The sequence below is a fragment of the Papio anubis genome, chromosome 10 (genome assembly GCF_008728515.1).
Source record: "Papio anubis isolate 15944 chromosome 10, Panubis1.0, whole genome shotgun sequence".
Classification (NCBI taxonomy): Eukaryota; Metazoa; Chordata; class Mammalia; order Primates; family Cercopithecidae; genus Papio; species Papio anubis.
Window position 1 is genome coordinate 115,704,670 of NC_044985.1, and position 12,262 is coordinate 115,716,931.

Here is a 12,262-nt window from a genome sequence, read left to right on the forward strand (position 1 = left end):
AGGGGCTTTCTCAACTGCGCTTCTTCTCTCACCTGAAACCCTCTTCCCTACCCTTTCTACTAGGTCGACGTCTCCATCATCAACTGCTCCCCACCCATGTCGGGGTGGGCCCCTTGGGCAGGCTCCCCTAGTCTCCTTTCCTCCGATCATCCCGGGGACGGCATCTGCTTGCTCTGCCATCAGCCTCGCATCCTGAGGGCAGGGACCACGCGGGGGTTGCCCATCTCTGTATCCCCAGTGCCAGCACTGCACCTCGCCCCAAGCAGTTGTCCAATAAATGAGCAGTAAGTAAACGAAAGAATGAGCAAAGCCTTGTCACAGGAAAGGGGCCGGCGGCGTCTGCCGTGCAAGACCTGGCCCAGTGGAGCAGAGCCTGGAGGTTCAGGAGCCGGGTCTGGAAGGCTCCTGCCTGTGAGACAGGGGAGCGGAGCCAGCCCGCGCCTGGCACAAGGCGTCTCAGAGGCCGCCCACTGGGAGCCAACCGTTGCAGCCAGTTGTCCCCACGAGCGAGGCCAGAGAAGGCGCAGCAGCCCCTGGCCTGGCCATTTCGCCCTTGCTGCAGCTGAACCGCCGACTACCAGCTCCTCCACCGAGCACACGCCCCGCGCACTTCGCTCTCGGCCTCGCCCGGCCACCGTCGCTCTCTAGAACTCCGCGCCCGTGACCCGGAAGAGCATTCTCCTTAGCAACTGCGGGACTGCGGCGGCGCCGGCCTCCGGGGAGAAACGGTGAGGCCCTCACTCGCCTGCCCCCTACACCGCCTACTGCTGCACGACCCCTTCGGGACCGACCCGCGGTCTGGCCTCTGGGGGGCTCCGCGGCGCTTCGCCAGGCACCTGCGGTGGCGGCCCGAGAGGAGCGTCTTCCGCCTCTGGCGTTGCTCCCCGGCCCACGCGTCTTCCCTGTCCGGCATCTCCCTCAGTGTCCCCAGCTCCCCACTCTCCGCTCCTGACCGACCCGGCCTCCCAGGCCGCGCTTATAGCGCCGGGGCCTTTGTAGCCTAGGATGGGGTGAGGGGAGCGAGACCAGAATTAGAGCCTGTTGCTGTAGAGAGCACGCTTCCCCAGGCTCGGGTCACCTGTGGATGCGTTCTCAAGGGTCTTGATCGAGATGTTTCAGGACTGGCAGGGATGGGGAGCCTTGGGAATCTTGAATGGCAGCCGCTTAATTATAACATGTTCTTGACGTTTGCGCTTTCCACAGTGATACACTTTATCTGCTTTATTGATCGTAGAGACTCTTTTAAAAAAATAATTTAAACTTTTATTTTAGATATGGGGGATACGCATGCAGGTTACTCACTTGGGTGTATTGCACCCAGGTATTGAGCATAGAACCCAGTAGGCAGTTTTTCAGCCCACATCCCCCATCTCTCCCCTCCTTCCAGTAGTCTACACTGTGTACCGTTCCCATGTTTATGTCCATGGGCGCTCAATGTTTCTACTCCCACTTGTAAGTGCGCTCAATGTTTAGCTCCCACTTATAAGTGAGAACATATGGTATTTAGCTTTCTGTTCTTGTGCTAATTCGTTTAGGATTATGGCCTCCAGCTCCATCTGTGTTGCTGCAAAGGACATGATTTTCTCCTTTTTTTTGTGGCTGCATAGTATTCCATAGGGTACATCCACATTTTTTTGTCCGGTCCACCATTGATGGTCACCTAGGTTGATTCCTTGTCTTTGCTGTTGTGAATAGCTCAGCCGTGAACATACAAGTGCATATGTCTTTTTGGTATAATGGTCTGTTTTCCTTTGGTTATATACTCAGCAATGGGATTGCTGGGTGAAATGGTGGCTCTTTAAGTTCTTTGAGAAATCTCCAAACTGCTTTCCACAGTGGCTGAACTAATTTACATTCCCACCAACAGTGTATAAGTGTTCCCTTCTCAACGGAGCCTAACAGGGCTTGTTTTCTGACTCTTTGATAATAGCCATTCTGACTGGTATGAGATGGTGTTTTCACTGTGGTTTTGATTGGCATTTCTCTGATAATTAGTCATGATCATGTTTTCCATATATTTGTTGGCTGCTTATATGTCGTGGTCTTTTTTTTTTTTTTTGTATTTCTTCTGAGAAGTGTTTGTTCATGTCCTTTGGCCATTTTTAAAAATGGGCTTGTTTTTTGCTTGTTGATTTAAGTTTCATAGGGATTCTGGATATTGGACCTTTGTCAGATGCATAGTTTGGGAATATTCTCTCCCATTTTGTATGTTGACTGTTTACTCTGTTGATAATTTCTTTTGCTGTGCGGATGCTCTAGTTTAATTAGTTCCAACTTGTCAATTTTTGTTTTTGCTGCAGTTGCTTATGGGGACTTAGCCAAAAATTTGCCAAGGTCAATGTCAGGAAGTGTATTTCCTGGGATTTCTTCTAGAATTTTTATAGTTTGAGGTCTTTTATTTTATTTTGAGACAGGGCCTCACTGGCACCCAGGCTGGAGTGCAGTGGAGTGACTGCAGCTCACTGCAGCCTCGACTTCCCAGGCTCAAGTGATCCTCCCACCTCAGCCTTCGGAGTAGCTGAGACTACAGGTGTGCACTACCACGTTCGCCTAATTTTTGTATTTTTTGTGGAGATGTGGTTTTACCATGTTGTCCAGGCTGGTCTCTGGCTCCTAGGCTCAAGAGATCTGCCTTGAGTCACCCAAAGTGCTGGAATTACAGGCATGAGCTACTGTGCCTGACTGAGGTCTTTGCATTTAAATCTTTAACCCATTATGTATATTGTGAAATACAAGGATCCAGTTTTATTCTTCTGCGTATTGCCAGTGAGTTATCCCAGCACCATTTGTTGGATAGGGAGTCCTTTCCCCATTGCTTGCTTTTTGCCAGCTTGTTGAAGATCAGATGGTTATAGGTGTGTGGCATTATTTCTGAGTTTTCTGTTCTGTTCCATGGTTCTATAGGTGTGAGACTCATTTAAATGTACATCTTGAACTGATCCTTTTCTGGGGAATTTGCTTCCCAGTTGTGAGTGAGGTATGGTTAGTATATTCTAGAGCTTAGACTTTGTGTCTTACGAGTTTTCTGCAGAAGGAAATCTTCCTAAGACTGACTAGGTTTGAGAAATATTTCAAGTGAAATTTGCTGCATTGAAGAAAGTAGGGGCAGGTGTTGTTAATAGCCTGGACTTAGACTTCAAAAGACACTATGGCGCTGGAAAACCTCCCCTGATTTGAGTTTGAATGAGTGATACTAAGAAAACTGTAAGCCTTATTTGATCGTGGTTGGATAACGACTTTATTTTTAATCTGATGATGATATGGAGCTAAAACTGAGGCATGTGAACCGTTTTTGGAAATGATGTTATTTGGGGAATAAAATGTGTGAGTATACCAAAATTCATTCAAAACTATAATTTCATTCCAATTTAATAAATATTTATTAAGCATCTACAGCATTATACACTTTAAAGGGTATAAAAGAAATAAAAGACTGCACACATGAAATTATTAGGAAAGCAATAAAATGAACATTTGTTTAAATGCAAAATATGTGGTACAGATTTTAAGTGCTGTAGTAGGTCAGGGTGGAGAAGTCATTTATGGATGAAATGGGACTTGATTTGTCTCTAAAGTACAGATATAATTGTATTGGAGGGGACAGGAAGTCCTAATTCCTTTCTTTATATTCTTAAGAGTTTGGGAAATAGTTCCATGTGGCATTTTGAAGTTCTTATTTAATGCTCTCAGGTCACTTGATTTGTGATCTATTTCTTTCAGATAGTCTTAGTACAAATCTATATGGCATTTTTCCTGTGTGAGATCTAAAATAGTGAAGCTACTAACTGAGGGCTTTGCCACTTAGAGATTCTTTGCTTCTGCATTTGGTGTTAGGTTTATATGAAACACAACAGTTTAAGTATAGTTACTGTTTCATTCATACTCAAGAGTCTTGTGAAGTGTTGCTCTTTTTTATTTGACTGGTATTTCCGAAGTGCTTCCTATGTAGCAGCAACAGTATCAGGAAATACCAAAAACAACTGTTACTTAGCAACCAGTAGGTATGCTTTATATACAGAGGGTGTGTGTGTTTAGCCTATCAGCCTTTGATGCTCAGCATTTTCCTTGAGACATTGAAGGCCAGAGCAATTTATGTAGACATCTGAATTGACTTTTTTTTTTTTTTCGAGTTTAATAAGGGGGCTCAGCTGCTTTGGGCATTCACCAAAGATACATTTGTGAAGATGATGCAACTCTTAAGTCCTCTTAAAAGATGTTTCGTTGCTTTCTTATAGACTTAGTGTTCATTTATTCACTTAATCAACAAATATAATATTTGAGTACTTACTTGGTACTAGGCACTATGCTTGGCATTGGAGATGGGGGAGAGTGAGTGCACATATGATCCCTATCCTCTGCAGATGATACTCAAATAATCACACAAATGCAAAACTGTGGCTGTGACAAGTGTTTTAGAGAAATCACCGAAATGACACTTTAACTGATATCTACAAGAAGCACAGGAAGAGAACAGTGCTCTAGTCAAAGCAGACCCTCTGATGCCATGTCCATGTTGCCCTGGCTGGAGTGCAGTGGTGAGATCATGGCTCACTGCGGCCTCGACCTTCTGGGCTCAAGCGATCCTCCTGCTTCAGCCTCCCAAAGTTCTGGGATTATAGATGTGAGCCACCATGCCCAGCCTGTCCTTTTATTTTATCCTTCAAAAAGTTTTTGTTTTACAGGAGGAGTTTCATGAAACAAAATACTATTGAGCATGAGTACAAGTAAAACTGGGCCTGGAATGAATGAATACATCCCTCTGAGGTCTGGCCATCTGTGCCATTTTTGGTGATGTCAGGGAGGTGGAGACTTGACCAGAAGTCTTCTTCTTTATTTTTTTTTTGAGACGGAGACTTACTCTGTTGCCCAGGCTGGAGTGCAGTGGCACAATCTCAGCTCACTGCAACCTCTGCCTCCTGGGCTCGAGCAATTCTCCAGCCTCAACCTCCCGAGTAGCTGGGACTACAAGCTCACACCACCATGCCTGGCTAATTTTTTGTATTTTTAGTAGAGATGGGGTTTCACCATGTTGGCCAGGCTGGTCTCAAACTCCTGACCTCAAGCAATCCACCCGCCTTGGCCTCCCCAAGTGCTGGGATTACCAATGTGAGCCACCGCACCTGGCTTTTTTGAGACAGATTCTCACTCTGTTGCCCAGGCTGGAGTGCAGTGGTGTGATCATAGCTCACTGTAACCTTGAACTCCTGGGCTTGAGTGATCTTCCCACCTGAGCCTCTTGAGTGGCTGGGTCTATAGGCATAAGCCACCATGCCCAGCTAGTTAAAAAACTTTTTTTTTTTTTTTTTTTTTTTTTTGTGGAGACAGGGTCTTGCTGTGTTGCTCAGACTTGTCTGAAACTCTTGGCCTCAAGTGATCCTCCTGCCTCAGCCTCTCAAATGTTGGAGTTACAGGCATGAACCACTGTGCCTGTCCTGGAATTCTTGTTGTCTTTATTAAACTGAGAGTGGTGGTAGAACAGCACAAGATGCTCCTTTTTGTCATGTAACATGAAGTAGAAGGATCTGATGGGTTTTTCATATAGAAGGTATTTTGTTTGAAACCATAGCAAGAACTTGATGCCTTAGAGTAGTTATTAAGTGACCAGTTATGTTGAGGCAAGACTTGATCAGGTTTAGTCAACTGTTAGTCCACCTACTTTTGATTCCTTTCTTGCCCCAATAACAGGCAGCCTTTGGGATGTACTGATAATGACAGATGAGACACTGGTCATACTGGTAGGATGTCACTTCATGTGGTGCAAAGTACCTTGAAATTATCTCTGATGAAATCAGGAGGGGAGAAGGGCTGATGAAGTGCCCTACCCTCAGTAAAGTATTGGTGGAGTGTCTGGTAGACACTGAGAGGTTGTGTGACCCAAACCAGGAGGAGGCAGGGTTGTATAGTGCTAATTGAAGAATCCTGCTTATACTTCCTTTTTGGTCCTCCTCTAATGAAATTGGATTGTTTCTATTTCTCATTAGGCTTTGATGAGGAAAAGTTTGTGGTGATTATCTAGGTGCTGACGGATTCAGAGAGAAGGCCCAAACATTTCTGTTTAACTTCATTTTTCTGGAGACCAGCTTTCCACATGGGAAGTAGTTGCCTCTTTCTCTGATGTCTGCCATGGTTATTTTTAATCACTTTTAAAAGGTTGAATGCAAAACTCTGGCAACAGTTATACCAAGAAGGAGCTATTATTATTATTGTTTAATCCTTTTACTTATGGCACAGGATTAAACAAGGTCAGAAATTTACTTGTTTCTTTTTAATTTTAGTTAATTTTTGTAAATGAAAAAAATGAATTGTTCTGAGACATTTTTGTTGAAATAATGCATTTATTTTCTTTATGTTTTATTGAATTTTTGCCAGTTCAAATCAGTATTTCATAATAGTTTACAAGTAAGAATGCCTTATAAGTTTTATGACTGAAATATGTCTGATTTTTAATAAATGAATTAGGGCTCAATTTGTGTTGTTTAGGATTATTAATTATTGGTTAAGACCATATTTTTAAAGGTGATTTATTGAGATATAGTTGACAGGTTATAAACTCTAAAGTGTACAATTGGTTAAGTTTTGACATATGTGTGTACTTGTAAGACTATCATCACAAACAAGACAGTGACCATATCTATTATACCCAAAGCTGTTTTCATACCCCTGGCTTCCTGATCCCTATCCCAGATAACTGATTTTTTTTTTTTTTTTTAGACAGACTCTCGCTCTGTCCCCCAGGCTGGAGTGCAGTGGCGTGATCTCGGCTCACTGCAAGCTCCGCCTCCCAGGTTCACCCTATTCTCCTGCCTCAGCCTCCCGAATAGCTGGGACTCCAGGTGCCCGCCACCACGCCCGGCTAACTTTTTGTATTTTTAGTAGAAACGGGGTTTCATCGTATTAGCCAGGATGGTCTCGATCTCCTGACCTCATGATCCACCCACCTCAGCCTCCCAAAGTGTTGGGATTACAGGCGTGAGTCACTGCACCTGGCCTAACTGATGTTTTTATCATTGTACATTAACTTTCATTTCCTAGAATTTCCTCTTATTTTATATAAACGGAACCATACAATATGTGGTTATCCTTCTTTCACTCAGCATAATTGAGAGTCATCCATGTTGTTAAGTGTATCAGTAGCTGATTCCTCTTTATTGCTGTGTAATAATGCATTGCATGGATGTACCTCAGTTTATTAATACATTTACCTACCAATGGACATGTTGGTTGTTTCCAGTTTTAGTTATTAACAAGTGAGTCTTCTATAAAAATTTGTTTACAAGGCTTTGTATGGACCTATATTTTTATTCCTTTTGCTTAAATACCTAGGAGTAGAATGGCTAGATCATATAATAGGCATATGCTTAACCTTTAAGGAAACCGTCAATGTTTAGTTATCCCTAAGTATTTAATAGTTTTTGATGCTATTTGATATGGTTTGGTTTTAGGTCCTCACCCAAATTTCATGTTAGATTGTAATCCCCATGTGTCGAGGGAGGGAAGTGATTGGATTATGGGGCTGTTCTGGTAATAGTGAATTCTCACAAGATCTGATGGTTGTATAAACGTTAGTTTTTCCTGTGTTCTCACATGCTCTCTCACTTGCCTGCCGCTGCCGTGTAAGACATGCCTTTTTCCTCTTTCATCATGGTTATAAGTTTCCTGAGTCTTTCCCAGCCATGTGGAACTGAGTCAACCCTCTTTCCTTTATAAATTACCCAGTCTTGGGTATTTCTTTGTATCAGTGTGAGAATGGACTAATACACTATTAAAATTATATTTTTAAAATTTATATTTCTGATTGCCACTAGTATATAGAAATATGATTGATCTTTTACATTAATCTTCTCTGTCAGTCTGGCTAAGCTCTCTTAGTTCTTATTAGTCCTAGACCTTTTTTTTTTTTGAGATGGAGTCTTGCTCTGTTGCCCAGGTAGGAGTGCAGTGGCACAATCTTGGCTCACTGCAACCTCTACCTCTCAGGTTCAGGAAACTCTTATGCCTCAGCCTCCTGAGTAGCTGGGATTACAGGTGTGCGCCACCATGCCTGGCTAATTTTTGTATTTTCAGTAGAGACGGGGTTTCACCATGTTGGCCAGGCCAGCCTCAAACTCCTGATCTCAAGTGATCTGTCCGCCTCGGCCTCCCAAAGCGCTGGGATTACAGGCGTAAATCACTGCGCCTGGCGTCCTAGAGCTTTTTAGTAGATTCCATTAGATTTTCTATGTAAAGATTATGTCATCTGTGAATACAGTTTTAATTCTTCCCTTCCAGGCTTTTACAGCACTGGCTACAATCCCCAAGTACAATGTTAAATGTTGATGGTGAGAGCAGATTACTTGTCTTGTTTCTTCTCTTAGGGAGAAAGCATTTAGTCTTTCATCATTTGTATATGCATTTTATCACTGAAGAAGTTTTCTTCTATTTCTAGTTTACTGAGTTTTTTTTTTTTTTTTTTAAGAATGAACATTGAATTTTGGTAAGTGCTTTTTCTGAATCTACTGAGATGATCATATGATTTTTTTTTTTTTTTTCTGAGACAGGATATTGCTCTATCTTCTAGGCTGGAATGCAGTGGCATGACTGTGGTTCACAGCAGCATTGACCTTTGGAGCTCAAGCAGTCCTCCCACCTTAGCCTCCCAAGTAGCTGGGACCACAGACATACTACACTGGCTGATTTTTTTTTGTTTGTTTTTTTCGTAGAGATGAGGTCTCCTTATGTGGTCCAGGCTGGCCTTGAACTCCTGAGCACAAGCAATCCTCCTACCTTCATGTCTTAAAGTGTTGGGATTACAGGTGCGAGCCACTGCACCCAGCCTTTTCATTTGTTAATATGGTGAATTATTACATTGATTTACATGTTAGCCATTTGTTGCCTAACAATGGGGATGCATTCTGAGAAATGCATTGTTAGGTAATTTTGTTGTGCAAACCTCATAGTGTACTTTCACAAACCTAGATGTTGTAGTCTACTACACACCTAGGCTATATGGTATAGCCTATTGCGCCTAGGCTACAAACCTGTACAGCATGTGACTGTATTTCATACCACAGACAATTGTAATATAATGCTAAGTATTTATGTATCTAGATGTATCTATACATCGAAAAGGTACAGTAAAAATGCAGTATAAAACATAAAAAATGGTACACTGTATAGGGCATTTACCATGAATGGAACTTGCAGGCTTGGAAGTTGCTCTGGGTGAGTCAGTGAGTGAATGGTGAATGAGTGTGAAGGCCTAGGACATTACTGTGCACTACTGTCGACTTTATAAACACAGTATACTTAAGCTATACTGAATTTATAGAAAACATTTTTCTTTCTTCAATAATAAATTAACCTTAGCTTACTGTGACTTTTTTTACTTTGTAAACTTTAATTTTTTGTAATATTTTGATTCTTATAATAATACTTAGCTTAAAACACAAGCACACTGTGCAGCTGTACAAAAATACTCTTATGTCCTTATTCTGTAACGTTTTTTCTATCTTTTTCTTACTTTTTAAATTTTTTTTGTTAAAAACTAAGACACAAACACACACATTAGCCTAGGCCTACATAGAGTCAGGATCATCAGTATCACTCTCTTCCACCTCGACATCTTGTCCCACTGGAAGGTCTTCAGGGGCAGTAACATGCGTGGAGCTGTCATCTCCAGTAACAATGCCTTCTTCTGGATACCTCCTGAGGGACATGCTTGAGGCTGTTTTGCAGTTAACATTTTCCAGTTAAATTATTTATTTCCAAATTTTACTTTAGGTTTGGAGGTACGTGTACAAGTTTGTTACATGGGTAAATTGTGTGTTGTCGGGGTTTGGTGTACAGATTATTTTGTCCTTTTTGTTGTTTTTTTGAGATGGAGTCTCACTCTGTTGCCAGGCTGGAGTGCAGTGGTGCGATCTGGGCTCACTGCAGCCTCTACCTCCTGGGTTCAAGTGATTCTCCTGCCTCAGCCTCCCGAGTAGCTGGGACTACAGGCACATGCCACCATGCTCGGCTCGTTTTTTGTATTTTTAGTAGAGACGGGATTTCACCATGTTGGCCAGGGTGGTCTCAAACTCCAGACCTCATTATCTGCCTGCCTCAGCCTCCCAAAGTGCTGGGATTACAGGTGTGAGCCACTGTGCCCAGCCCATCTTTTTAAAACAAGTAGGAGTGGCCAGACACTGTGGCTCACACCTGTAATCCCAGCACTTTGGGAGGCTGAGGTGGATGGATCACAAAGTCAAGAGATTGAGACCATCCCGGCCAACACGGTGAAACCCTGTCTCTACTAAAAATACAAAAATTAGCTGGGCATGGTGGTGCGCACCTGTAATCCCAGCTACTTGGGAGGCTGAGGCAGGAGAATTGCTTGAACCCGGGAAGTGGAGACTGCAGTGAGCCGAGATATGCCACTGAACTCCAACTTGGCTACAGAGTGAGACTCAGTCTCAAAAAAAAAAAAAAAAAAAAAAAAAAAAAACCAAAAAAAGTAAGTAGGGGTATACTCTAAAATAATGATGAAAGTATGGTGAATACATAAAGCAGTAACATAGTCACTTATTATCAAGTATTGTGTACTATATATAATTGTATGTGCTATACTTTTATATGACTGGCAGCACAGTAGACTTGTTTACATCAGCATCAACACAAACACATGAGTAGTGGGTTGTGCTACAATGTTGGGATGGCTGTACTGTCACTAGGTGATAGGAATTTTTCAGCTTCCCTATATTCTTATGGGACCACCATAGCATATATGTCTGTCATTGACTGAAATGTCATTATGGAATGCATGACTGTATTAAAAGTAACCTTTCTTTTTCCTTTTTGAGATGGAGTCTTGCTCTGTCACCCAGGCTGGAGTGCAGAGGCGCAATCTCAGCTCACTGCAACCTTTGCCTCCCGGGTTCAAGCGATTCTCCTGCCTCAGCCTCCCGAGTAGCTGGAACTACAGGTGTGTGCCATCATGCCTGGCTAATTTTTCTATTTTTAGTAGAGACAAGGTTTTTACCATGTTGCCCATGCTGGTCTCAAACTCCTGACCTCAGGAGTGATCTGCTTACCTTGGCCTCCCAAAGTGCTGGAATTACAGGTGTGCGCCACCATGCCTGCTCCTAAAAGTAACCTTTCATTCCTGAGATAAACCCCACTTGATTCTGCCATATTCTTATTCTATTTATATATTGTTGCAATTGATTTCCTAAAATCTTGTTTAAAAAATTTGCATTTCTGTTTATGAATGATACTGATTTGAACTGAGTTTCGTAATATCTTTGTTTTTGATATCAGGGTAACACTGGAAACCTTGAATGAGTTGGAGAATGTTCCTTTTCTTCAGTTTTCTGGAACAGTTTGCATAGAAGTGGTATAGTTTCCTTAAATGTTCAATGGAATTTACCAGTGAATCCATCTAGTCTCAAGTTTTCTTTGTCGAAAATTTTTTAACTGCAAATTCAATTTCTTTATGCCATACAAGGCTATTAAAGTTATCTGTTACTTGAATGAGCTTAACACACTTTTCAGAAGATCCGTGTATATATATTTACATGTTTATACACACACACGTATATATTTTTGTAAAAGCTTGAAGAATCAAACAAAATACATAGAAACAAATGATCTGGACATACAGACAAAGCTGTGATTCACCCGCAACTTAAACAAATCACAAATTTCATAGTTTAACATTGGGGGGGAGCAAAACAACAAACAAATAATACATTTTCCACCTCACTAATAAAATATGGGAAGACCTGACTATGAGGGTAGAGATCAAGACTAAATAAAGCTTTATTTACATTAAAATTTAATTTTTATAGAGACAGGGTCTCACTGTGTTGCCGAGGCTGGTTTCGAACTCCTAGAGTTCAAGGGATCCTCCTGCCTAGGCCTCCCAAAGTGTTGGGATTACAGGCGTGAGCCACCATGCCCAGCCTAAAGCTTTAAATCATTGGTAATTATTACAACCTGCAGCCCGGGCTATACGTGTTGCTGGGAGCTGATTACTCCTATATCTCACTGCAGCATAGAGTTTAGTTATGGCTTCTCCCCACAATATTGTGAGTTTAGTGTGGAGAACTGTAAAGAAAAATAAACCCCAAATAATAATTACAACAAATATAACAACAACCACAATAATAATTATAATAATAAACCCCTAAGGGATGTGTGAGCTGGTTTTAATTAAGTAGACCAAGAGATATTGGTTCTGATTTGCATTCATCTCTACAGTAAATAAAACCTTGTTTTTAAAAAGGTTCACATGTTCCTAATG

General features: G+C 42.0%; 1 protein-coding gene across 1 annotated transcript in view; it reads left to right on the top strand.

The window, feature by feature from the left end:
* The first annotated feature begins 215 nt into the window (after positions 1–215).
* Positions 216–12,262, top strand: part of DIS3L2 (DIS3 like 3'-5' exoribonuclease 2) — a 441,955-nt gene continuing 429,908 nt past the window's right edge. Inside the window, 1 exon segment of the mRNA XM_031651606.1 lies at positions 216–728. The gene's annotated coding sequence lies outside the window, so the exon portion shown is untranslated.